The 26,027-nt window shown below is 43.1% G+C and overlaps 3 pseudogenes; all 3 read left to right on the top strand.

Moving 5' to 3' along the window:
- The first annotated feature begins 2,160 nt into the window (after positions 1–2,160).
- Positions 2,161–4,249, top strand: LOC112889839 (annotated as a pseudogene).
- A 4,222-nt stretch (positions 4,250–8,471) lies between these two features.
- LOC112889838 lies at positions 8,472–15,079 on the top strand (annotated as a pseudogene).
- A 5,385-nt stretch (positions 15,080–20,464) lies between these two features.
- On the top strand, positions 20,465–22,298 carry LOC112890963 (annotated as a pseudogene).
- The last annotated feature ends 3,729 nt before the right edge of the window (positions 22,299–26,027 follow it).

Consider the following 26,027-nt stretch of genomic DNA (forward strand, 5'->3'; position numbering starts at 1 on the left):
GCCTAGCATCCTCTCCTTAAACGTTTGTGCCTCTTCCCCTCTAAGCTTCCACCACTTCGTTCTCGCAATCTTGGCACGTTTGTCCCGATGGGCACGTACTCAAAAACGAAAATCCGCCACCACAAGCTTGTGTTGAGGGACAACACACTCCCCAGGTATCATCTTACAATCTAAGCAGGCACGTCTATCCTCTCTTCTAGCAAGGATAAAGTCGATTTGGCTCGAATATTGTCCACTATGGAAGGTCACTAGATGGGACTCCCTCTTTCTAAAAAGGGTATTCGCTAACAGCAGATCGTATGCCAATGCAAAATTCAAAACATCTCCCCCCCGTTCCTACTATCATACCCGAAACCCCCATGTACTCGCTCATATCCTACATTAGTCGCACCCATATGTCCATTGAGGTCTCTTCCTATGAAGAGCTTCTCACTGATAGGCACGGTACTAACCATGCTATCAAGATCTTCTCTTGAAGCTCTCACTAAGACCTACCTGAGGAGCATAAAAGGGGAATAAAGTTTTGTTCTGTCTGTACGATCACCTATGTCATTGTCACCTATTCTTTTTTATCTGGTGTGCATGTTGTCTGTACAATTGGTTTAGCCTTGAGCAGAGGGTGGGTTTAGTCTTCGAGTTTGTGATACGTTGATTTTTCTAATGAATATGTTGAATTTGGAGAATATACATTGAATCTGGATATGCTTGCATGCGTGTTGAAAATTGAAGATGAAAAAATAATTTGACCATTTATGTCCTTGTTATATATTTTATGAAATTGGATCCTTATTATATATCTTTGACTATTACTTCATTCTTGGTTTGTTATATTGATAAATTATAATTGTCCTCCACAATTGTTCCGATAAGACGTCAGCAAAATATTCATGAACGAATCCCAGGCATCTTCATCCCTGAAAGGATGCACGAACTTTTGTTGCCAACACGAGCTCCTGGGGTGGTCATCTACAGCCAGCAAGGGCCTAACAGTGCTAAAATTTTACGGGGCTGAACGAGACCATCTTCTTGCCAAACATCAGGCTCGAGCTAGCCGGCGGGTCCATCCTGGAGCTCGAGGTCGAATAGGTGATGTACTTCACCGACCCGGCGAACTACTCCGGCGCATGCCTCATCGTTCGGGCAAAACAAATACGGCGAACATGTTACCTGTCTCTGTCATCGGCATCCTGGCGCAACGGTGGACAGAGATGATGTAGGATGTGAAGGGTGGAAAAACTTGGGTTCCACAAGACGTCTGCTAGTTTCTGGTTTCTACTTCGTCTCTGCGTTCCTCAACAAGTAATTGGGGTTTCCCTCTACACAACCTTCAACACCCTGCCTAACCTGAAGTAAAGGCAGAAACATACTGAAACTGTAAAATGAATATAGTTTGATTGTTGGTCGAAACTTGAAGTTAGTCTTTGAAATAAAAAATAGGGACTTCATGCAGTTTATACGTTATTCAGCCTTTAGTTTTTCAGACCCTAATTCACCTTCTCCTTAGGTCCATTATAAAGATTTTTGTCAGGTGATACAAGAAGAAATCTTATTCTATTGGAGCCTAACTTATTCATGCGAATCGAGCCTACCCCAACTCAGCCCATATTGATAATTTTCGGACAACTATTATGGGCCCCAATGTTTGTTCAATTTTAGGCCTAGTTTTTTAAAATGGAACTCAAGAATTACTGTTACTCTTACGTAAGTTGAAAAATTTATTATAAAAAGTAAAAAGTGAGCAAATATTATGCGCCATTTGGTCAACAATTGAAAAGTATCTCTGCCCAAAAAAATTGATAGTTGACAAAACCTCCTGCATATTTAATGAACTTCCAGGCACCTTCCATCACAAACAACGCCATTGAGTTCACATGACTGAAGACGAAGCCTATAGTTCAACAATGAATACCAATCGATCTTAGCTGGAGATGTCACCATTTTCTCAAAGCAAGACTTGACTTCTTCGTAACTCTCTGTGTTGGTATTGGCTGCAAGGGAGGCAAAATTCAGAGATTTCATTTCTTTCAGGATATATGTGAACATGCTGTTTATATGTATATAGGCTTTACATAGCTTTTGGCCCAGTATGCGGCCCATATCCTGTATATGAAACCTAGACTCAAGGTAATACAGTGATTTTGGTCATTAATTCTAGCATGGTATCGAGCATGGTCCTCACGCTGCCGCCGCCGCCCTTGCCGCCGCTCGGAACTTCTCTCCGTCAGCGAGCCTGCCGCTGATTGGATCCGGCGGCGCACCCTCCCTGCCGTCTGATTGCGGCTCTACCTCCCTTGTGCAGCTCGTTTCCGGGGCGATTTCGCTTGCTGCCCGTCGCAGCAGCTTCCGCCGTCGCCGTTTTGCCGGCTGCCTGTCGCCTCCCGTCCTCCCCTTCTCCATATCTGCGCCGCCGTCGCGGGGATACGCTGTTGTCCGCCCTTCATCTGCGTGCCGATTCAGGTGGTGCGGCTGTCCTTTGTTGCCGGTTGAGGCAACACCCCTTCCCGTTAGGTCCTTCTTGCTGCTGTTAGGCCTCCTCTGCCCCTGTTCCCTTTGGTGCACTCGTTCTGGATGTGAAGCTCACTGGCCAAAATTACAGAGATTGGGCTTTCTCTTTCTAGATGCTCCTTCGATCTGTCGGTCTTGCCTCGCATCTTGCTGATGACCCCCCAGCAGTTGCAGCTGGCGCTAATGATAAAGCGGCCAAAGATTGGAGTCTTCAAGATGATCGGGTGATGGCAGCTATCTGTATGAGTATTGATCTGAGCATTCGCACGTCTTGAGGATTACAATACTGCAAAAGCAATGTGGAACTACCTGCAATGTCGCTATCAACAAAGCAGCTCAGCCCTTCGCTGTTCACTTCGCCAGAATCTTCATCATCTTCAACAGCAGGACATGGCAATTGAGGAGTATTACATTGCCTTTACTGAGCTGTCAAGCCAGCTTGCATCCATGGTACCCAAGTCTTCTTCCTTATGCAAGGATTGTGTCCCCTCTTGGACTGCCAGAGACAAGTATGATCAAGAAAATACTATGTTTGACTTTGTGATGGGTTTGCGCTCTGAATTTGAACCCATTCGTGTTCAGCTTTTGGGGCGACCTACTCTTCCTACACTGTCTGAGACATTATCTGCTCTCTTGGCTGAGGAGACACGTCTTAAGACTCTTGCTTTAAATTTATCGGTGTCTCAGCATTCCGTGCTAGCTGTTCTTCCCCTGTTTGCTGAAGTTGCCGCAGCCGCCTCTGCTCAAAAGACTCCTTGCAGCCATTGTGGCAAGACGAATCATCCTGATGTACGGTGTCTCAAGAAGTATCCTCACCTCCTGGCTGAAATGAGAGCCAAGCGTTCTGCCTCACGCCGGGGGACAACCTCTTCTGGCACACAAACAGCGGCATCTCAATTCCCAGCGGCAGCACCACCTCCGTTCCAACTGTTCCCACAGCAACCAGGCCCTCAGTACCACCAGCAATCAGCACCTTAGTTCCAACAGCAGTCCAGCAGTACCATCTCTGATCCTGTCAGTGCATACATGTCAGCTAGTTCCTTGTCCTCTGCATCACATCCAGGTGCTACTTTTTGGGTGTTGGATTCTGGAGCTTCTTTTCATATGACTTCCAATTTCTCTCGGTTGGATTCTTGTCAGCCTATCTCTCATCCTCATCCTGTTCAAACTGCTGACGGTAACTTTTGCACAGTTACTCATCAAGGAAATCTTTTCACTTCTCAGTTTGATGTCTCTGATGTTTCTCTTGTATCAAAACTTTCCATGAATCTGATTTCTGTTGGCCAACTTGCTGATCTGAATTGTGTTATTGGTTTTGATGACACCTCTTGTTTTATGCAGGATCGTCGAACCCGAGCTCTTCTTGGTACTGGCCATCGCCTTAAGAGCTCCTCGGGCCTTTACATCCTTGATCATCTTCGCTTGCCAACCCCTGCATCGCCATTGTCTTTCGCCGCATCATCGTCACCAGCTTATGTTGCAGCTACTTTTCCTCAATGGCATCATCGCTTAGGTCACTTGTGTGGCTCACGTTTGTCTACCTTGGTCAAGCAGGGTGTTCTGGGTCATGTACCTATTGATCCTTCTTTTGAATGTACTGGTTGTAAGTTAGGGAAACAGATTCAGCTTCCATATCCCTCTAGTAACTCCAAAACTACTTGTGCTCTTGTACACTCGGATAGAAGGGGCCCTGCTCCTTTTGTTTCCAAAGGAGGTCACAAATACTATGTCATTTTTATTGATTATTACTCGCGCTATGCATGGATTTATTTCATGAAGCACCGTTATGAGCTGTTGTCCATTTATAAATCTTTTGCTCAAATGGTCTATACTCAATTTTCTTCTCCTGTTTGTATTTTTCGTTCTGATTCAAGGGGGGAGTATCTTTCCACTATTTTTCATCAGTTTCTTTCTTCTGAGGGAACTCTGCCTCAACTCTCTTGTCCTGGTGCTCATGCTCAAAATGGCGTTGCTGAATGTAAGCATCGTCATATTGTTGAGGCTGCACGAACTCTTCTCATTTCCTCTTTTGTACCCCCTCATTTTTGGGCTGAAGCTGTATCTACTGTTGTCTACTGCTGTCTACCTCATCAATCTTCAGCCATCATCTCGTCTTTAGGGTAAATGTCCTAGAGAAGTATTGCATGGATCCCCCCTAGATATGCTCACCTTCGTGTTTTTGGTTGCACATATTATGTTCTTCTACCTTCCCGTGAATGCACGAAACTGACAGCTCAATCCGTTGAGTGTGTCTTTCTTGGTTACAGTCTTGAACATAAAGGTTATCGTTGTTATGATCCCTCAACTCGTTGTATTCGTTTTTCTCGTGATGTCACTTTTCTTGAAAACAAGCCATATTTTCACTCTTCTACTCCTACATTATCGTCATCTGTTGAGCACCTTTCCTTCCTCTTCCTCCCACCTATCTCTCCTTACCCCCCAACTTCCTCTGTTGACATGGTTCCACCTCTTCCTTCTGACTCCTCTGGCGTTCCACATGTACTACAACCACCTCCTAATCCAACACCTCCACCTCCATTTTCTGTTCCACCATCACGGCCCCCACCTTCATCTGTTATTCCTTTTCCTTTTCACTATAGTCGTCCGTCTCGTGTTCCTTCTCCTACCTCCAGCCCTACCTTAGATGATGCTTCTCCTATCCCCACACCACCTTATGATCTTAGGGATCGTTCTAATATTCATGTTCCCGCTTGATATAGTTTTCTCACTACTGGTGCTGTTTGTGAGCCTTCTTCTTATCAGGAAGCAGTTAACCTCCTTGTTTGGCAAGATGCCATGTCTGCCGAGCTTCATGCCTTACACCGCACATGTCCTTGGGAGGTTGTTCCATTGCCTCCTAATGTTGTTCCTATCACTTGCAAGTGGGTATACAAGGTTAAAACCAAAGCTGATGGCTCTATTGAGAGGTACAAAGCTCGCCTAGTTGCTCGGGGTTTCCAACAGTCTTATGGTCGTGATTATGAGGAGACGTTTGCTCATGTTACTCATATGACTACAGTTCGTACTCTTATTGCTGTTGCTGCTGCTCGGTCATGGACCATCTCTCAAATGGATGTTAAGAATGCCTTTCTTCATGGTGATTTGTAAGATGATGTTTATATGCATCCACCACCAGGGGTTGAGATTCCTCGTGGATATGTTTGTCATCTTCGGTGTGCTCTTTATAGCCTCAAGCAAGCACCCCGGGCCCGGTTTGAGAGGTTCAGTTTGGTTGTTAGTGCTGCAGGTTTCACTCCTAGTGACCATGATCCAGCTCTGTTCACACCTCTTCATGTGGTCGCACTTTAATTCTGCTTTATGTTGATGATATGTTGATCACTGGAGATGATCCAGAATATATTACCTTTGTTAAAGACCATCTTTGTGACCAATTCATGATGTCTGATTTGGGCTCTCTCAGCTATTTTCTTGGCATTGAGATTGAATCAACTGCTGCTGGCTATTATCTCTCTCAGTCCAAATATATTCATGATCTACTTGCCCGTTCTGGTCTCTATGACACCCGGACTGCTGCTACCCCTATGGAACTTCATCTTCATTTGAAGCCATCGGATGGTCTTCCTCTTGCTGATCTGACCAGGTACCGCCATCTTGTTGGTAGTCTTGTTTATCTCACTACCACCAGACCAGACATTGCCTATGCAGTTCATATTCTCACTCAATTTGTGAGTGCACCTACCACGATTCACTATGCTCATTTGCTTCGGGTTTTGCGGTACCTGAGGGGGACAATGTCCCGCCGACTCTTCTATGCCACGTCAAGTCAGCCTACACTTCATGCTTATTCTGATGCTACTTGGGCCAGTGACCATGTCGATCGTCGATCCGTTACTGATTACTGCATTTTTTTTGGTGGCTCGCCAATTTCCTGGAAGTCCAAGCGGCAAACTGCTGTTTCTCGGTCTAGTGCCGAAGCTGAATTAAGAGCTCTTGCTACAACAATAGCAGAAATTATTTGGCTGCATTGGCTGCTGGCTGATTTTGGGGTTACTTGTGCCGATCCTACCATTCTCTGCTGTGACAACACTAGTGCTATTCAGATTGCCAACAATCCTATCAAGCATGAGCTCACTAAGCATATTGGTGTTGATGCCTCTTTCATATGTTCCCATTGCCAACAATCTGTCGTTGATCTTCAGTATATATATACCTTCTGAACTTCAGCTTGCCAATTTCTTCACCAAAGCTCAGACTCAGGATCAACATCATTTTCATGTACTCAAACTAAATATGTCTGACTTAGATTCCTTGCAGCCACCTTTAGTTTGAGGGGGGTGTTAATATGTATATAGGCTTTACATAGCTTTTGGCCCAGTATGCGGCCCATATCTTGTATATGTAACCTAGACTCAAGGTAGTACAGTGATTTTGGTTATCTAGCACATGCAACCGGTAGTCCAGCATGCAATGACTTCTCATCACCTTGAACCATCATTCAACTACCCGGAAAATATTTCAGCAGTTGCCGCAAGAGAAATAACTGGTCCACACGTGAATAGACCTGGAGAAAATTTTCATTCGTCCAGAACCCAGACAAGACGGCATGCCACCAACAGAGGTGTTGGACTGAGTAAATGATTATGTATTTGACACATAGGTCCATGTACAAATATGTGTATATTAAATAGCAAAAAAAGAAAGTGAATTTGTACCAAAACATATTCCAAGACCCATACAAAAATACCAGGTATTAGATTTTATTTTTGAAAAACTAGCAGGAGCACTGCCTTGTCATTTAAGAAGGGATAAGCATGCTGGTTCTTACAAGCTTGTGATTACATAAATGAAAAGAAACTCATAAACTCTAGGTAAGTAGGCAAAATTAATGGAGGATCTAAGATCTCTGGTGCACCACAGGCCATCTTACGAACAAACGCTTCACTCTTGATCTCCTGGATCACCTGCACCACATTCAGTAGCTGTTGATCGAAGACACGTCGATTCCGCGCCTTCCAACTATTCCAAGATGTATACACCATAGTTGCTGCCTTCAACCTTCTTAATTTCTTTGGTAAGCCCACTAGGGCTTTCTGCCACCAATCCAGCACATCAGAGTCAATGGCAGGAACCTGAACAAGATCATGCGTCCACACTCTTAACACTCTCCCATACTTGCTGTGGAAAGTACAATTGAGGACGAGATGCACCGCTGTTTCCTGGTGTCGGTTGCATAGTTCATAAATCAGGTTGCAGGGCCAATTTCGCGCCATCAGTTTGTCCTTTGTTAAGATCTTGCATTGCAGCAGCAACCATGTGAAGAACTTGTGCTTGCCCTCAGCTTCAGCCTTCCAGATTAGTTCTCCATTGAAAGTGCTGTAGGAAGTAGGAACCAGTAAATTGGATGTTATTCGACGACTTTGCATCATATGGTATTAGAACTTCTATTGGGACCATGTCAAGGATTCCACCTCCAAGTTCAGAAGATTGTTGATTTTGGTCAGAATATTCAAACTAATACAGTTTCAAAACCCATACATTTGTTTCATTGAAACTGGATAGCCTCAATATTTTTCATGCAAACAAGGACAGTTTGACTATTAGTAACCACTAATGAAGGTATGATTGATTGAAAAGAAATGTTTAACAAATCCATGTCATGATATGTGCTAGAATGTGAAGTTTCAACAAGTCAGTCTCAAAGTTGTTGCCATACGTAATCAAAATACTATTTTCAGCTATGCAAATTTCCACCCAAGTCGTCCTCAAATTTGATGACCTGTATAATTGACTAATTATAATCTCAAACCATCATTCTCAGTAGTAGAAACACATCATTTTCCATGTTTATTACCTGAGAAAAGTATGCAGAAGTTTTGAACAAGTAGAAGCCTCATCAACTACAAGTTGAGTAGCTCCACTGCTAATTTTGAGCTGCCAAATTGCCAAACAGAGTCCATTAAGCTTGTCACCACAGTGCATGATCCAGAAACTACAAGGTAACACACATGCCAAAGGAGATTACATTCTTCTGCCTGCTCATGGGTCTTAGTATTGTAGGATGCAGTTCTGGGGAAGATCAGTTTGTCTACCCTCGATGGTGGAGCTAGAATCATGCCAAGCGGCCTTATTGAGCTTACCGACAGCATGGTTCGGCAGAAAGGCCATGCATTCCACCCAAGTCCGGTTCTCTTCCACAAGTCTGGTACAGTGCAGTCATTCTCCATATCCTTTGTGTTTGCCATCCTGTCTACCTACCCTGAGAGTGGCCTCGCCTTCTTCATTGCGCCAAACAAAAATTTCTCAGCTGCATTCCCAACCCAATACTTGGGCCTCTTCAACGACCAGACCAATGGTGACCCACATAGTTATATCTTTGCTATTGAGCTTGACACTGTCCAAAATTATGACTTGCATGACATCAACGACAACCATGTTGGCATCAATATCAATAGTGTTCGATCCATGCAATCCTACGAAGCAGGCTATTATGATGATAAGAATGGTGCTTTCTTGAATTTGACACTTAATAGCCACAAGGCGATGCAAGTTTGGGTGGACTACAACAGAGAAACCACGCAGATCAATGTCACCATGGCTCCCCTCAACATTGCAAAACCAGTTAGGCCACTGCTCTCTACTACCTACAATTTATCAACAGTCATCACTAATCTGGCGTATATGGGCTTCTCATCCTCAACAGGCACAGCAACTGGACAACACTATTTGCTTGCCTGGAGTTTTGGCGGACTTTTTTTTAAAAAGGGATAAAAAATTAAATTTGAAAAAGGGTACCGTATTGAAAAATTTCAAAAAATGGGCGCCTCCTGCCCGATCAACGGGCGTGAGGCGACCTCCCGCCCATCCAACGGGCGGGAGGTCCGAGAATTCTTCCTAGGCCTCTCCCGAGGGCCTCCCGAGGGCCTCTTCATGAATAAGAAATTTTTTTCTTATTCGCGAAGAGGCCCCTGAGGCTCCCGCCCGTCCGTCGGGCGGGAGGCATCCCGCCTGTCCAATGGGCGGGAAGTTGCTATTTTCTCAATTTCTTATTTTCTGTTCGAATTCTTATTTTATATATTATTTTAAATTCATACATTTTTCAAATATAATATTTATTCACCATACTCTTTTGTATGCATATAAAATTTTAATTTAATTTTATGAAGAAGATTACTGTATCTAAAACTCGTATGAAGATGGTTAAACGATAATGTTTTACAACGTAGAATCCAAATATTATGAAAGTACGATACATCAATCCCGCCCGCCCAACGGGCGGGAAGTTGCCATTTTCTTAATTTCTTATTTTCTGTTCGAATTCTTATTTTACATACTATTTTAAATTCATACGTTTTTCAAATAAAATATTTATTCACCATACTCTTTTGTATGCATATAAAATTTTAATTCAATTTTACGAAGAAGATTACTGTATCTAAAACTCGTATGAAGATGGTTAAATGATAACGTTTTGCAACGTAGAATCCAAATATTATGAAAGTACGATACATCAACCCATTAAAAATAAAATAGTATCATACAAAAATAGTTTAAATATAAAAAGTCCACCGAATCAGGAGTATCTACCCCGCCTGTCCCGGACCTCGCGCTCTCTTCATCCTCCCCCCTAGTCCTAGGCCGTCAGCGTATGTGGTGCTCCGAGTACGTGAATGCATCTGGAGCACGGTGAGGACGAGGCGGAGGAGGTGCTGGCGTGAACGGGTCATTCTGGGACTGTGCACCTGGAGCATCATATATCTGGGAGGGACCAATGATGTCAGGCCCGGCGCCGCCGTCCACCAACTCCGACCAAGTGACGGAGCCGCCCTCCCAGTCGTCCCAGTCCGACACACCGAATTGACCACCGTGTGCAGAAGCTCCCATCGACCATGCATGCTGAGTATAGCCCTGAGAGTACGGAGCAGCTGGCGTCGAACCCGACGGGAGAGACGTTCCTGGAGCATAGGCGCGAAACGTCTGAGGCTCCATTCTTGTAGGAGGAGGTCCCATTGCCGTCGGGTGCATGACTATAAAAACAATCAAAATTAGTCGTGTAAATCAAAGTTGATCGAAATGGCAATTATAAAGGACTTACAGCTGGAACTAGCGGCAGTACCGCTGGACGCTGCGTGCGGTGCTGTAGAGGTTGACGGGCCAGCTGTGTACACGTGGGCGGACGCATGAGATGAACTGGAGGCCCCCACGTTGTCTCTGCCGTGACATGTCAATGCACGTAACGCTCGCGTCAAGTTGTCTTGAATCTTACGAAAGCTGTCTTTGTACTGTGCGTCCGGTACACGTACTCCACATTCAAGCAACGTGATCTGAGATGTAGCTTCGACCTCCGTGCAGTTGATCAGATCGATCTGCATACGTAATGGGAAGCAGAGTAATATTGTTATCAATCTTTTATAAAAAAAGATTTAATAATTCAAGTTGCGAAAGACGTACCGCGCCACGCTGCGCCTGATCACGGTATGAGGGATACGTGTCCGAGATGGTCGGCTGGTGCTGATGCTCCGCGTCATCAATACGTGAAAGAGTGACGTACGGACGCGTGCGAGGGAGGTACCAGCGGAGGTATGCACCGTCAGGTGCGTCTAGCCACCCTCCAACGTACTCCTGCAGCTTGACCATCCAGTTGACCTTGTTGGCATGATATCCCCTGCGCAAATATCTGTTGCAAACATTTGAAATACAACATTATTTTATGATAATGATTATATAATTAATACAAAATGAGTTATCAAAAATTTACTCGTGTACGTTGCACTGCACGGCCTGGAATGCTCGAGGTAGGAGAGGAAAGTGCTGTCGTCACCCGAACTGCCTCATCACTCGCTCGACGCAGTACGGCTCAACGATAATATCGAACACTAGGTTCGCCTTTGTGAGCCAGTACGCCTCGTCACGCGTGCAGAGGGAGAACAACCCGTGCGGCGCACGTGTCTGGACAGCCGCAGCGGTGTACGGTGTCCAGATGACATCCTGTGGCCGCATCCGATCAAATTCGGACATGAACTGCGGGTATACTTTTCGGACCTGCAGATGTGCCCAGCTCATCTGCAAAATTACACAACTGCATTGGTACTTTGCATGTGCAGAAACGTACAACAGTAACTTAAAGAGCTTACCCGTCGATCGGTCCAAAGCGAACCCATCGTTGGGCTATCCTCGTGCCACATCCCATACATCTCAGGCGGATAAGGCTCCTCGCTGATTGGGGGCGTGCTATGGCGAATCGCTCATACGACCATAGCTGCAGCAGAAGTGGACAGCCTGTGATGACGGCGGTCCTCTCCGTCTTGAAACAGGCCTAGCAAAGGCCTCGGTACATGGCAGCAAGCACTGGCGATCCCCAGCTCCACCCAGGTACCTGGCCCGGCTCCGCATCCGCAATCGCGCGCGCGTACTGGATGAGAACCTTGTCCACATAATTGCCGCTAGAGTTGCAGAAAAGAGTCCAGCCGAACAACCACAACAGATATGCCTCCAGGCAGCGCGACACCTCGTACTGCCTAGCCAGAGGGTAGAGATCCTGAGCCTGAAATATATTTGTTCAATGCTTAGAGGTAGTCACATATGATTCAATTAAGTTAATTAAAAAGTAATTGTACTTACCCTAAATTGTATTACCCAACTCTTGGCGGGGCCGAGCGCGTCCGGTACGTTCACAAAAAGTGGCGGGTTCACTGGACCAAACTGCTCCTGAAGCTCTGCCCTCCAGGTAGGTGGGACGGCAACCGGGCCAACCGCTTCACCCGCAATGGGAAGCCCGAGCAGGTACGACACGTCCTGCAACGTGGGGGCCATCTCCCCGCACGGCAAGTGGAACGTGTGCGTCTCTGTCCGCCAACGCCGCAAGTAGAGAGCGGTCCAGCTGCATCCGCTTCTTGGCGCCACCGTCTTGCCCGACGCCGGCCTGAAGCATACGTGCGAGTGGCAGCAAACCAGCCTCACGTAACGTGTATATTTTGCATTGTGGTTACAATTATCGTACAGGCTATACATTAGTTGCATAAAAAAATTCAAAGTATCACTTGTCAAGCCAGCGGTCGTCCAGGTGCAACAACTCCTTTGCTACATGAGGGCGCAACTCGTGAAGCTGCTGCCCCTCCACCGCTGCCAGGTACGACCTGTGCCGTTCGTCGGTGTTCGCGTCAAAGAGCTCCGGTGTCTGCACCATATCTGCATGAAAAATATAAGTACCCTAAGAAATATAACTACCCAAAGAAATATTTCTAACAAATATTGAAAATACTAAAAACTTCTCAAAATATAACTACCCAAAGAAATATTTCTAACAACTATTGAAAATACTAAAATCTACTCAAAATATAACTACCCTAAGAAATATTCGTAAAAACTATTGAAAATACTAAAATCTCCTGAAAATATAACTACCCTAAGAAATATTCCTAAAAACTATTGAAAATACTAAAAACTATTCAAAATATAACTACCGTAAAAAATATTCCTAAAAACTATTGAAATACTACAAACTATTCAAAATATAACTATCCTAAGAAATATATCTAAAAACTATTAAAAATACTAAAACTATTCAAAATAAAACTACCCTAAGAAATATTTCTAACAACTATTGAAAATACTAAAAACTCCTCAAAATATAACTACTCTAAGAAATATTCGTAAAAACTATTGAAAATACTAAAAACTCCTCAAAATATAATTACCCTAAGAAATATTCCTAAAAATTATTGAAAATACTAAAAACTATTCAAAATATAACTACCCTAAGAAATATATCTAAAAACTATTGAAATTACTAAAAACTATCCAAAATATAACTACCCTAAGAAATATATCTAAAAACTATTGAAAATACTAAAAACTATTTAAAATAGAACTACCCTAACAAATATTCCTAAAAGCTATTGAAAATACTGAAAACTATTTAAAATATAACTATCCTAACAAATATTCCTAAAAATAATTGATAATTATACGACTAGAACGAGAATATACCTCCAAACCGACGTGTGAACAGGGCTTCGCCGCTTCCTCTCCTCTCTCCCTCTCCTCCCTTTCTTTTTTTTTGTTGATTTTTGCTGAATAATATAAGAATTAGGGGTGGGTGGGGGGGACGTCCCGCCCGTTGGGAGGGCGGGATGCCCCTCGGGAGACCTCCCGCCTGTTGGTCGGGCTGGATGCCGCGTCAGGGGTCTCTTCACGAATAAGAAAAGTTTTCTTTCACGAAGAGGCCCCCGGGAGGGGCCTGGGAAATATTTTTCGACCTCCCGCCCGTTGGATGGGCGGGAGGTCTCACGGCCCCACGCCTCCCGCCCGTTGATTGGGCGGGAGGCACCCATTTTTCGAATTTTTCCAAACTGGCACCCCTTTTTCGAATTTAATTTTTTAACCCTTTTTTAAAAAAACTCGAGTTTTGGCATCAACTGTCCTGCTCCACCAATCGAAATTACCAAGCTTCCTCGTCTCGGTCAAAAGGCTCAGTCGAAGACATTAAAGATAACTTTGCCGGTAGCGTTTATTGTTCTTCTCCTTGGTGCGTGCATTATTAGTTTTGTACTTGTGCGGAGGAATCTAAAGAATGCTGAGCTACGTGAAGATTGGGAGGTTGAGTATGGCCCTCATAGGTTTTCATACAAGGATTTGTTTGATGCGACAGAAGGATTTAGAGATAAAAATCTATTGGGTACAGGAGGGTTTGGAATAGTATATAAGGGGGTTCTCCCTGTATCCAGATTAGATGTTGCTGTGAAGAGAGTGTCACATGACTCAAAACAAGGCATAAAGGTATTCATTGCAGAGATTGTTAGTATTGGTCACCTCCAACATCGTAACCTTGTGCCGTTGTTGGGATATTGCAGGCGGAAAGGTGAGCTTCTCTTAGTGTATGATTACATGCCAAATGGAAGCCTTGACAAATACCTGTATGGTAAAGATGGCAAGACTACACTAGATTGGACTAAAAGGTTTCAAATAATTCAAGGAGTAGCATCCGGTTTACTTTACCTTCATGAAGAGTGTGAGAATTCATCATACATCGTGATATTAAGGCAAGCAATGTGCGCCTCGACGCCAGGACCAATGGGCGAATAGGTGATTTTGGTCTCGCAAGATTGTATGATCATGGCACTATCCCAGAAGCCACACATGTGGTTGGCACCATAGGATACCTAGCTCCAGAGCTAGCACGCACTGGCAATGCAACCCCTCTGACAGATGTATTTGCCTTTGGCATGTTCATTCTTGAGGTCATATGTGGGCAAAGGCCTATCAAGATAAATACCGAAGACGGACAACTAATATTAGTTGACTGGGTGCTTGAACATTGGCATAACGGATCACTCGCAGATACAGTGGACATCAAACTTCAAGGTGAATATGATATTGATGAGGCATGCCTAGCACTAAAGTTAGGACTGTAGTGCTCCCACCCGTTTACTAACATAAGGCCAAATATGAGGCAAGCCACCTCAACAAGGAAATGCCAATATCAGAGTAAATGCCAAATCTAAGCTTTTCCATGCTAGCTTTGATGCAGAATGATGATCTCAACCCATACATCAGATCACAGTGTCAATCAGAAATGGGCTTTGGCACAGTATCTACCATCTCAGGAGGAAGATGATGACTAGATGAGAGTATGAGACTCATGGATACATGGCCTTTAATATTCCTAGGTGACTTAATAATATATGTTTTTAACAGTTTGTCTCTTAATGTTTGTTTTCTATGTGGATGTTACATATGTAATGTACTATTGTTGATCCACCTATAATCTATTTGTTGGGACATTCAAGGCTTTGTAATGAAGTGGGGTGTAGCGAGTACATAGAAACAAGAGACATCAAAGGAGGCGCACTCACACACACACAAACCAAAACAGAGATCACAAATTACTAAAACTACACTTGTAGGACTATTCCTCATCTATACAAGGGTGCAAATAAAAAGAATACAAAATGGCATTGAACATGTTTTGTTCTACATAAGTTGCTAAATTTCCATATTGAACACAAGTATAACAATGACTTCTACATAAGCCAGAAATACAGAAAACAGGATACGAGATCTGTGTTACCAGATCAAAAATAAAGTTAGACAGTTGTTCTTACTTAAATAAAAGAACTGGAACGATACGTCCTCCACCGGTAATAGTCTAGAAATTACCGTGATGACGTGTTTTGCTTGCCCTTGACTCTTCATTTACAAAGAACAAAGCTTCAAGATAAAAAGAGAGCTGTGATTATATGTAATAGTACAATATATTAGTTTCTTTTAGAACCTGATCATGATGTGATGCAGAAAAACTTCATCTACAAAGAAAGAACATACTTCAGGATAACTTCATATACTCTTCATTGTAGATGGACAAAAATACAGTATCGCCACTTAACTTCTTGGACCGACTATCAGGGTACTGGAAATTCCTCGGACTCTATATCATATCACTGGTTTAGTACCTTGTCCAGGACGATGCCTCTCTATTCAGATCATTATTTCTTTCATTGACCCTAGATAGCGTCAATCTTTAGCCTGCAAGACGGACCAAAATGACCTTTGACTATTAGTAACATCCAATGAAAAATCGACTGAATCAACACAAACAGAAAAGGCGAAAACAAATTATTGTCCATAACCAAAAGCTCCATTCCCATCCCTCTGTATGGAATAAATATATATAGCTATGGCTCTAGTCCGGCCACTAACACAGAAAAGTAACAGATATGTGGTACCAAATCTACAAGAAACTTGGTTACAACAATATATCCTACACTAATAATGCTTAACGAATTACCCAGCTGACTTGCTTTCATTTATGTTCGACATTAAGATATTCTTTCTTCAATATAGAAAAACATTCTCACTCAATAGGCTATGTAATACTCTAATAGAAATTGACAGATTTGTCATGATGTGAATCAGAAAACCTTCGTCATCTATATATAAACGGGAAAGTACTTGAATACAATATTTGTTTGTTCTTTACTGTAGAGTGACCAAATACAGTTACAACAGAGTCACATTTTAGACAGATCTATTAACAATCATCTTCTTTTCATGTGCTCATTAGATTTCCATCTGCAATGTTCAAATTATATGAAAACGACTTTCACTGATAAAAATTACAAATTCCTAGTTTTTCACATATCAAAAATATAATTCAGCCATGTAACTCCACAATATTGAAACAAACTAAACATAGGGAGTAGACATGATTGTCTGCAGATAATAAGGCCAGTGAGACCAAGGGAAACTGAAAGCAATGATGGTAATTTTAACAAAAAATCCTAGAACAAAATACATTTCTGTCACACCCGGTTTTAAGGACAAAACCGAATGCATAACTACATGTATGCCAGGATCAAGTTCTATACATATAGTGACTTTATTAGTGAATAATCAGCAACAGTATTACGAAAAGAGAATTAAAAGACTATAAAGATTATCAGAGTTATATAGTTTATCCTAGAAACGAAGACTCCAAACTTCACAGGCAATCGACCGGGGTTGCGTAGGCCTAGAATTCAGCATCATCTTCAAAAGACTTCGCATCACTTTCTCCTCTGAGCAGCAATTATACCAAGCGTGAGTACACTTATGGTTGGTACTCAGCAAGTGGTGGGAATTATATGACATGAGGGCCAAAATCAAGGAAAGGCTGACTGGCTTACTGCGATAAACAAGTTTAGTTGGTCAAGTTTTATTAGCACCTAATTACTAAGGTATAAGTTCATACCAAAACTCACATTAAAAGAGAGAGAAGAGATACAGCATAAGCATATCCAAAACCATATACATGGTTCATGATTTAATTCTTCTTCAAGTTCATTAATCATGTGAGGGTCCAAGCCGCTCTTAACCATGAGTACGGCCGATATATCAGTTTTTACTCTGCAGAGATTGTACACTTTACCCACAATTCATGTCTCCCAATTTGCCCGAGGTAGCTAGCCTCTTAAACACTTTCGAGGTAAGTGGCAAGGGATTCACTATGTAGCCTTTACAAAGATTCCCTAACTTATGACAATCCGCTAAGGTTTCAAGTCAAAACAGTCATAACTCTCTCTAATGAGGAAGTGCCTTAGCCAAGGACCATATATCATAAAGCCTCAAGAGGACCGGGCTATACCCCGTCAATGCAAACCCTTCTTGCCCTTTCAGTAAGATGATCATAAGCTAGTGTTTCTAATTAATTAGCCAAGACTAGAGCCATATAGTATTATGGTTGCACTGTTTTCCTGAGTGGTTCTTCATGTTCCGATTAAACATATGATCTTGTATTAACAACGCATAGCGCATGAACATGGATAGAACAGGTGTAGTATCATCATTATTGTCATTATGGTTATATATTATTCCCAAACCGGAACCAGTTATAGCAACTAAGCAGAAACTACTCAACATAAAGATAAAATCCAGGTTAGCAAGAAATAATCATAAAGACTAGGCATATCCTTAATTAGGATCCATCAAAATTAGGATACATGCATGCATAAAAGAAAGTTATATTTATTCCGATTATTAGGACAAAAGTATGATCAAGGAAACACTTGTCTTTCTTTTAGAGAATAGCTGCTCAGAGTTTTCAACTCTTGTTCTGCATGACACAGAAAATAATGCTCACAAATAAAGAAAAGTTTAGGGTTAGATCTGCAAAAGACTACAGGTGGGGCTATGTTGAAAAGATGCAATAGATCCAGGGGGTTTTCTACGAAATTTGCAAGACACAGAAAAGTACATGACAATTACAGAATCTTTTAGGGGCTAAATTGCAAAAGCTTCATAGCATAGCCATGGTGGCCGGCGGCTACTATTTTGCAAATTCCCGATGTTCTAGGGCACGGAAGGTCGCGAGGAGCGGGGCAAAAGAAAGAGGACGACGAGGGGATTCGATTCCATACCTTACTTACCGCGGGGATGCATCGTGGTGGTCAGATTTCGCCGGAGAAGAGGGTGGCGGCGGTCTGCTCATCCTTTTCCTGGGCGGCGGCACTAGTTGAGAGGCGGCTTGCAGGAGGAGGCAGGCAGGGAGCGAGGCGAGGCGCGGCGGCAGGGGCTCGGGCTGGCGGCGATGCTTAGGCGGTACTCGTGGTGACGGCGCACGGGCACAGGGGCAGCGCGGCAGCAGGAGCGGGGCAGGGGCGACGACACTCTCGCGTGTAGGGGCAGGGGCACAGGCTTGGGCAGCGGCGCTAGCTGCGCAGGGATGGTGCAGCTGGCGGTGGAGCACAGGGGCTCGGGCGCGGTAGCAGGGGCGGCGCTGGGGAAGACGCAGGCGGCGGGGGCGTGAGGGCAGCGTACAGGGAGCGGTGACAGGCCTAGGCGCACGGTGATGCAGAGCCTTAGGCATGGAGACGCAGGTGCGCTGGGGGCTGCGGGGAAACAGGGAGGAGGCAACGGCGGCGGCTGTACAGGGGGAGAGCGAGCAGGAGGAGATGCGGGCCTAGGGTTGCGTGCAGGATTTATAGGGGCGCGGGGGTTTGGCAAGCAGTGAAGCGCATCGGGCTGGGACTCGTCCTTGAGTCCAGATTGCCCACGGGAGAAACGAGATTGGGCTGACCAGTAGGCCCCACAAGTTAGCGAGCAAAGAGAGGAAGGAAGAGGTAAAGGAAGGAGGAAACGATCTCGCGTCGAGACTTGAGTGGCAAGCGAGTTCGGTTATGGGCTGAAATAGGTTCGGATGGAGGCTAAACATGAAAATGTGCTGAACGGTGCTGGTTGAACATGAATGGGCTATTCGAGAACGTGAAATAGAAAAGAAAGAAAGAGATCAGGCTGGGTCATTGGCGGATCGCTCAGGACCTTGCAGCGGCGATTCTAGTTATCGGAATTGGCAGTTCGCTAGCTTCAATGAGCAATCAAACTCCGGAATAGAAAGAGAGGGAAACGAGGAGGTTCACCTAAAGTTCCCCAAAGAGAAGCTTCTGGTCTATTTTCTCGATGAAACGCGACACACGACGAGATAGTGGTGGTGACCGAGCTGAACACCACGGTTCTACGATCTAAGGCGGACTAGACGCAAAATAAGTTTAATCCAGTTCGAGAGGAAAGAAAATAAATTTCATTTTCTATAATATATTTTCAAGCTTAAAATCAATCTAGAAAAGTCTAGATAAATCTTTTAAACCACAAAAATTATATCATGAAGAATCCTAAAAATTTCAGGAAAAAACCTAGGACACGATGAGTCCAAATAAAATACTCGGAGCCTAAGAAAAAGATTTTAGAGCTTTCCAATAAATGGATTTAGCTCTACGGAAGAAGATAATAAATTTTAGAAAAATCTGGAAAATTCTCGAAAAAATCCGGATGAACATATTCTAAAAGATATTCACATTCTAAAATTAAATATCTTAAGATGTGACAATTTTCTGACACATTACCAACAACTGAGACATCTAGACCATGAACAGAGGAATTCCGTTCTCTAGAAATTGTCTCCGGAGACATTAGATGGTTTGCATTAGACACTTTGATTATACTACTGAACCGCCCCCCCCCCCCCCCCCAAAATAAAACACACACACACAACCACTACTTTTAGCTATGAAAATCAACTATGTATGTAATGTTGGCATTTTGGGTCTGTCTTACTTTTTTCACGTATCCACTCGTTCACTAAAACTTCATTAACCCTCCAGAAAGAAAGGTACCTGCTCTGAAGGTTGCAAGAAGGTATGAATCAAGACGCCACTTTAGTAAACCACAAAAAAGTCTTCCTCGCAATATGAAATCTTGAAAGAAGTTTCAAGGGAAAAAGGTCAAAAGTATCCAGCACATGTTTGGACCTGATTGAGTCTAATTTTATTGCTTTCATCGTCTACTGACAGTGACTCCCTCATAGATGTCATATGCATGGAAAAAATAAAGACGACTAATTGCCTGGCTGATTCAGTTCCACTATATATTAGTGACAAATGGACTGCTAGAGATAGAGGGGAAACCACATATAGCTTACAAAATACTGTGCCCTCGCATCTTCCTTGAATAGTCACAAGTTACACTGCCCATGCCTGAAAAGAAACATAAGTGGCTCGTTCTACATCAACTCCTCTACTTTTCAAGCCTCAACTTTGCAACGTCCATTGTCACCAATGATCAGTTCGTGTAGTCCAGCTTCTCCAGAGCTAATCTCAGCCTAGATGGCACTGCCACAATCAATCCAGATGGACTCCTTGAGCTAACTAATGGCAGCTTTAACCTCAAAGGCCATGCTTTCTACCCATTTCGTCTGCACTTCCGCAAGTCACCTAGTGGAAATGTGAAGTCCTTCTCGGTCACCTTCATCTTTAGCATCCTCTCTGCCTACCCAGACAAGAGTGCAGATGCCATGGCATTCTTCATCACAAAAAACAAGAATTTCTCCGGAGCATTTCCAGCTCAGTACTTAGGCCTCCTCAATGACCAGAACAATGGAAATGCAAGTAACAATATCTTCGCAGTTGAGCTTGACACCATACAAAACAGTGAGTTTGAGGATATCAACGACAACCATGTTGGCATCAACATCAATAATCTCCACTCTGTGCAAGCCCAAAGTGCTGCTTTCTACAATGACAAAAATGGTATGTTCAAGAACTTGGCACTCATTAGCCGTGACATGATGCAAGTGTGGGTGGAGTACGATGAAGGGACCACACAGATCGATGTAACGTTGGCTCCCATCAAAATGGCTAAACCTGTTAAGCCGCTAGTCTCAGCCATCTACAATCTCTCAACAGTTCTGACAGATACAGCATACATTGGCTTTTCATCTGCAACTTCAGTAATTAACTCAAGATATTGCTTATTTGGTTGGAGCTTCAGCATGAATAATAGCACTCCAGAGATTGACAACACCAAGTTGCCAAAGTTACCACATGTTGGGCCCAGGTCAACCTCAAAGGTCTTGATGATAGTTCTTCCATAGTCATTGCATCATTCATCTTTGTTGTTGGAGCTGTCATTATTTTACTTGCACGGAAGAAATTAGCATATAATGAGTTACTGGAAGATTGGGAGTTTGAGTTTGGACCACATCGATTCGCATACCATGATTTGTTCCTTGCCACAGAAGGGTTTAAGGATAGGAATGTGCTTGGTGCTGGAGGGTTTGGAAAGGTGTATAAAGGCATACTTCCGACATCACAATTGGATATTGCTGTTAAGAGGTTGTCACATGATTCAAAGCAAGGGGCCAAAGAATTCATTACTGAGATTGTTAGCATTGGCCACCTTTGACACCGCAACCTCGTGCAGTTACTTGGCTATTGTAGGCAAAAAGGTGAACTTCTTCTGGTATATGACTACATGCCAAATGGTAGTCTTGACAAGTTCCTATATTGTGAACAGAACAAACCATCACTAGACTGGGTTACAAGATTTCATATCATCAAAGGAGTTGCATGTGGCTTGCTCTACCTCCATGAGAAATGGGATAAAGTCGTAATCCACCAAGACATCAAAGCAAGCAATGTGCTTCTTGATAGCGAATTGACAAGAGGCTAGATGGTGATTGTAACATAGATGAGGCGTGCCTGGTGCTAAAACTTGGGCTCATGTGCTCACAACCATTCGCTAGTGCAGGGCCTCGGATGCATCTAGTAATGCAATACCTCAACGGTGACATGCAGCTGCCAGAGTTCACACCATCAGATATGAGGATGAGCATGTTAACCTTGATGGAAAACAGGGGATTCAACCATTCCTCTATGTCATGCCGACAAATGATGATGAGTGCTGGTACAATGTCAAGCATCTCAGGAGGAAGGTAAAAACATTTGTGGTCCTCTCTCAGTTATAGTGGAATTTTATTGTATAAGTATATATGGGGTGAATATCCATTGCATACTAGGCGATATGTAATGAGAGTCTAAACATTCAGATCTGAATCTCTTCTGGGGTGGATAAGCATCTGAATCTTCTATTCAGTATTCCACTGCTGGAACCCGAAGTAAGCAGACTGGGGCAAAGATTCATGAGTAATCGCTAAAAGTAGTTTCTTATAATACCATAACTAAAATTATGGTGAAATTTTTATTTGATCGATATCCTTTAACGATGCCACATACGCATCTCATAAACTTCGCATTATCTCAATGTTTCGTTGATCTAAAACTCAGATATTTCGTATCCATACGGTTCTGCAATCACAGACAGAACCTCAACCAACTACGGAAAGGTTGATTCGAAATCAGAAAGATAAGATGTTGAAGGCAAGGGAGCGTACCAATTGCGGTTGAGCACAGGATATGCTAACCATAATTGCCTCGTGGCTTTTGACGAGAGCATGGCCGTCGCGTGCAGCACCGGACCTTCACTGTTGGTAGGTCAAAGGCCGCCGCGCAGGCCGCACTGCGAGCAAGACTCAGTAGACGCGTAGAGGGCGAGCCACCGCACACACTTAGTCTGCGTTTGGTTTTTTCTGCAGCTGCATTGAAAAAGCTATTTTTCTATAATATAAATTTAAAAGCAGGTTATACTCTGCTTTTGCAGCTTTTTTAAATTTATAAAAACTACATACCTATTATTGGTCACATATATATCCTTTCAATTCTTTTTTATATATAAAAAATAAAGATTTTCATATATAGAAAAATAAAAATAAAAAAATAAAAAAAGTTAACTCCAAATATTTTCATATATATTTATAAAAATAAAGATTTAAAGAAAAATAATTTGATCATCACAAAGAAATATTGTATACTGTCAATTTGCATAAAGAAAATATATAACTTTTTCATAGTCGACAACTCATAGCAGTTTCAACCAAACGACTTTCAGCCTTTTCACAATAGTCATCTCACAGCAGCTTTTTCTCAGTAGACATATAACAGCAGCTTTTTCACAGCTCACAGCTGAACCAAACGCACCATCAGAAAGGGCGGCGGCCGGCGGGTGGAACGGCTTTGCCGGCTTGCCGCGCCGATGGAGCCACGGAGATGAAGATAACGAGACGGCCCATTACAGGCCCAACGAAGCCCAACTGTTTCTCGAGCCCCTGAATCATTATCAATGCAGCGAGCGGCCCATGAATAATTTAAGATTTATAGAAGTTCCATAATGGGCGATATGTAACAACTTTTTTATTCCTTTTTCTGAATTATTCAAATCATCAGGCAATAAGGGATACCGAGAACTGTGATGGTAGATTGTGTACTTTTCAAATTCTGGTATTCTATTTCTAAATATAGAGACTAAATAATGTTGCTCATATTTAAAGCACATTGCACCAAATGCCAAACTAAATTTTGCCAAAAGGCCAAGAGGAAGGCATTTGGCATTTGGATTCAGAAATGCACCATCATAAATCATAGTTTCTACCTGGTTTTATTTCTTATTGTAAAATTAAGCTTTTCTTTGTCCAGTTTATATGCACCATCATAAATCATTTTATGATTAATGCCAGATTTGTGCCATTTGGATGGTTTGGTAATCGCTAGTAAACTGGTTGGATGATCCAATGAAGGACTGGTTTATTATATGTGAAGTTCTGGCCGAAATCCAGAGCGCTAGTTAATCTGCTGGTGTACGGGTTCTGAGGAAGTGGGGATGCTGCATCAGAGATGCTTGATGACAAGGTGCACATACAAGTTTTTTTTTCAAGTACTGGTACTAGGATCTGTGGCCTGAACTTAGTAGTCACATAGATTTAATTGCCATTTAAAATCACAGGTCAACTTAGATAACAACTTTTTCCTATATAGCTTGCTTGCCCAAAATGTGTAGCAAGTTTGATGAGACCACATAGAGGTTTCAAAAAGAGATCGGCATAAGGCATTCTCCCTTTTCCTTTTATTTCTGAAATAAGCAGTGTTCATTGTTGCGAACACCCCAGATCACAGTTATGAAGTGCCATAATTTAGCTTATGTAATCTTTGTAATAATTATCTGTCTTCACAATGCAATAAAGTTGAGGTTAACCTTAAGCTTAAGGTGTGGACATAAGGAGTAAAAAACCTTAAGAGAAAAAATCTTAAGGTCAACCTTAAGCTTAAGATGTGGACATAAGGAGTAAAAAAAATATTTCTCTTTCCTCTCACTTGCTCAATGTGACTAGTGTGGCCTTTGATGCTAGGAGAACTATGCAGGATATGATGTTTTTTATTAAAAATTGGATCCTCCTTAATGTTAGCTTCAACCTTAGACTTAGGCATTGTGGGGACGGAAATAACTAATGCTTGTTTTTATTGGATCACATCTTAGTGCTATTTGAGCATTGCACATTGCTCTTGCCCTAAAGGTTGATATAGTTCCCTTAAAAAAAGGAAAAAGCTAAAGGTCACCCGAGTGATCTAGCGCCTTCTGTCACTCGATTTTGTAACCGTTTGATCTGTTCTGGCGCTTCTCCTCGTCCTTCTAATCTGTTCTGCTGTGTACATTTTTCTTTCTCGCTTTGATGTGGGCCCCACTTGTCAGCGCCGGTTACTGTTTGTGTTTTGGAAAATGCAGCCTGTTTTTTTTCGAAAGATCCAGAATGATTCCGGCGTTAATTGATAAGAAGAAAGCAGATTACAAGCACCAATAGCGCCAAGTTTTTAGACCTGTACTGGCGAAGCCAGAAACTTCGCCAGAAACAGGTTGGAGCATCAGAAAAGCCCCACACCAAGAAAGAGATTACAAGGTATTACTCACTAAAAGGTTGATCTACTAGCGCAGCCAGGTGCTTTGCTCCTGCCGAAACCCATAGCTTAGCCGCCTCTTTGATTTCATCAATTATCCTTCTTACCGGCTTCACTTGGTCATCAAAAATACATCTGTTTCTTTCACCCCACACCGTCCAGATGATCAGAATTGCCAGAGAGCGAGCCCCCTCAGCTTGTGTGCCCGTCAATGACCCCGTAATGTTTTGAAACCAGGATGGCAGGTCATCAGTGGAAGGCCAGTTTGCTGGATCAAAATGCTGGCAACGACTCCAGTCACCTACGGACTTCCAGATGGAGCAGGTGATCGGACAAACCGAGAAGAGGTGCTGCGCTGTCTCCAGGTTCCTCACACAAAGTGGATAGAAATAGTTGTTTGGCCATTCGCGCAGCAGCAGACGATCGGCCGTCCACACCCACTTTTGCAGCAAGAGCCACATGAAAAATTTGCATTTTGAAGGAGCCCAGATCTTCTGGTTTTCTGGATGTATCTCACGGATGAGGCCATTTCATCTTCCCCATCCTCCCCGGATTGAGTCAGGTGAGGCGATTTTAGCATTCGAGTGATTCCCCCCCTCCTTTTCTATGTGATTCCAGTAGATGTATCTGTTCTTCATGAGTTTGTGATTACTTGCCTTTGTTCTTGATGCTCGTACTCGTTTTTCATCTGACTCAATTGAGTTTTGCTGCTCGTATTTATGTGTTCTTGCAAGTGCAGTTTCATGTGTTTCTTGTAGTTTGTAGCTAGCTTTCCGCCCGGATAGTTCGGAGCGACCTCGTCACCCCTACTCAGCATTTTGCCCTTTCGCCTTACCTTCCACAAGCTCGTCCAGGTGAGGCGAGTCTAGGTTTAATTTCTTCCATCTCCCATCACTACTACGAAGAGGAGGAGCGGGTAAAAATATATTTTTACAGGTGGGTACGGTATCCGCCGCTACTTCTTACAGCTAA

This window comes from Panicum hallii, chromosome 4 (genome assembly GCF_002211085.1).
Source record: "Panicum hallii strain FIL2 chromosome 4, PHallii_v3.1, whole genome shotgun sequence".
Taxonomy (NCBI): Eukaryota; Viridiplantae; Streptophyta; class Magnoliopsida; order Poales; family Poaceae; genus Panicum; species Panicum hallii.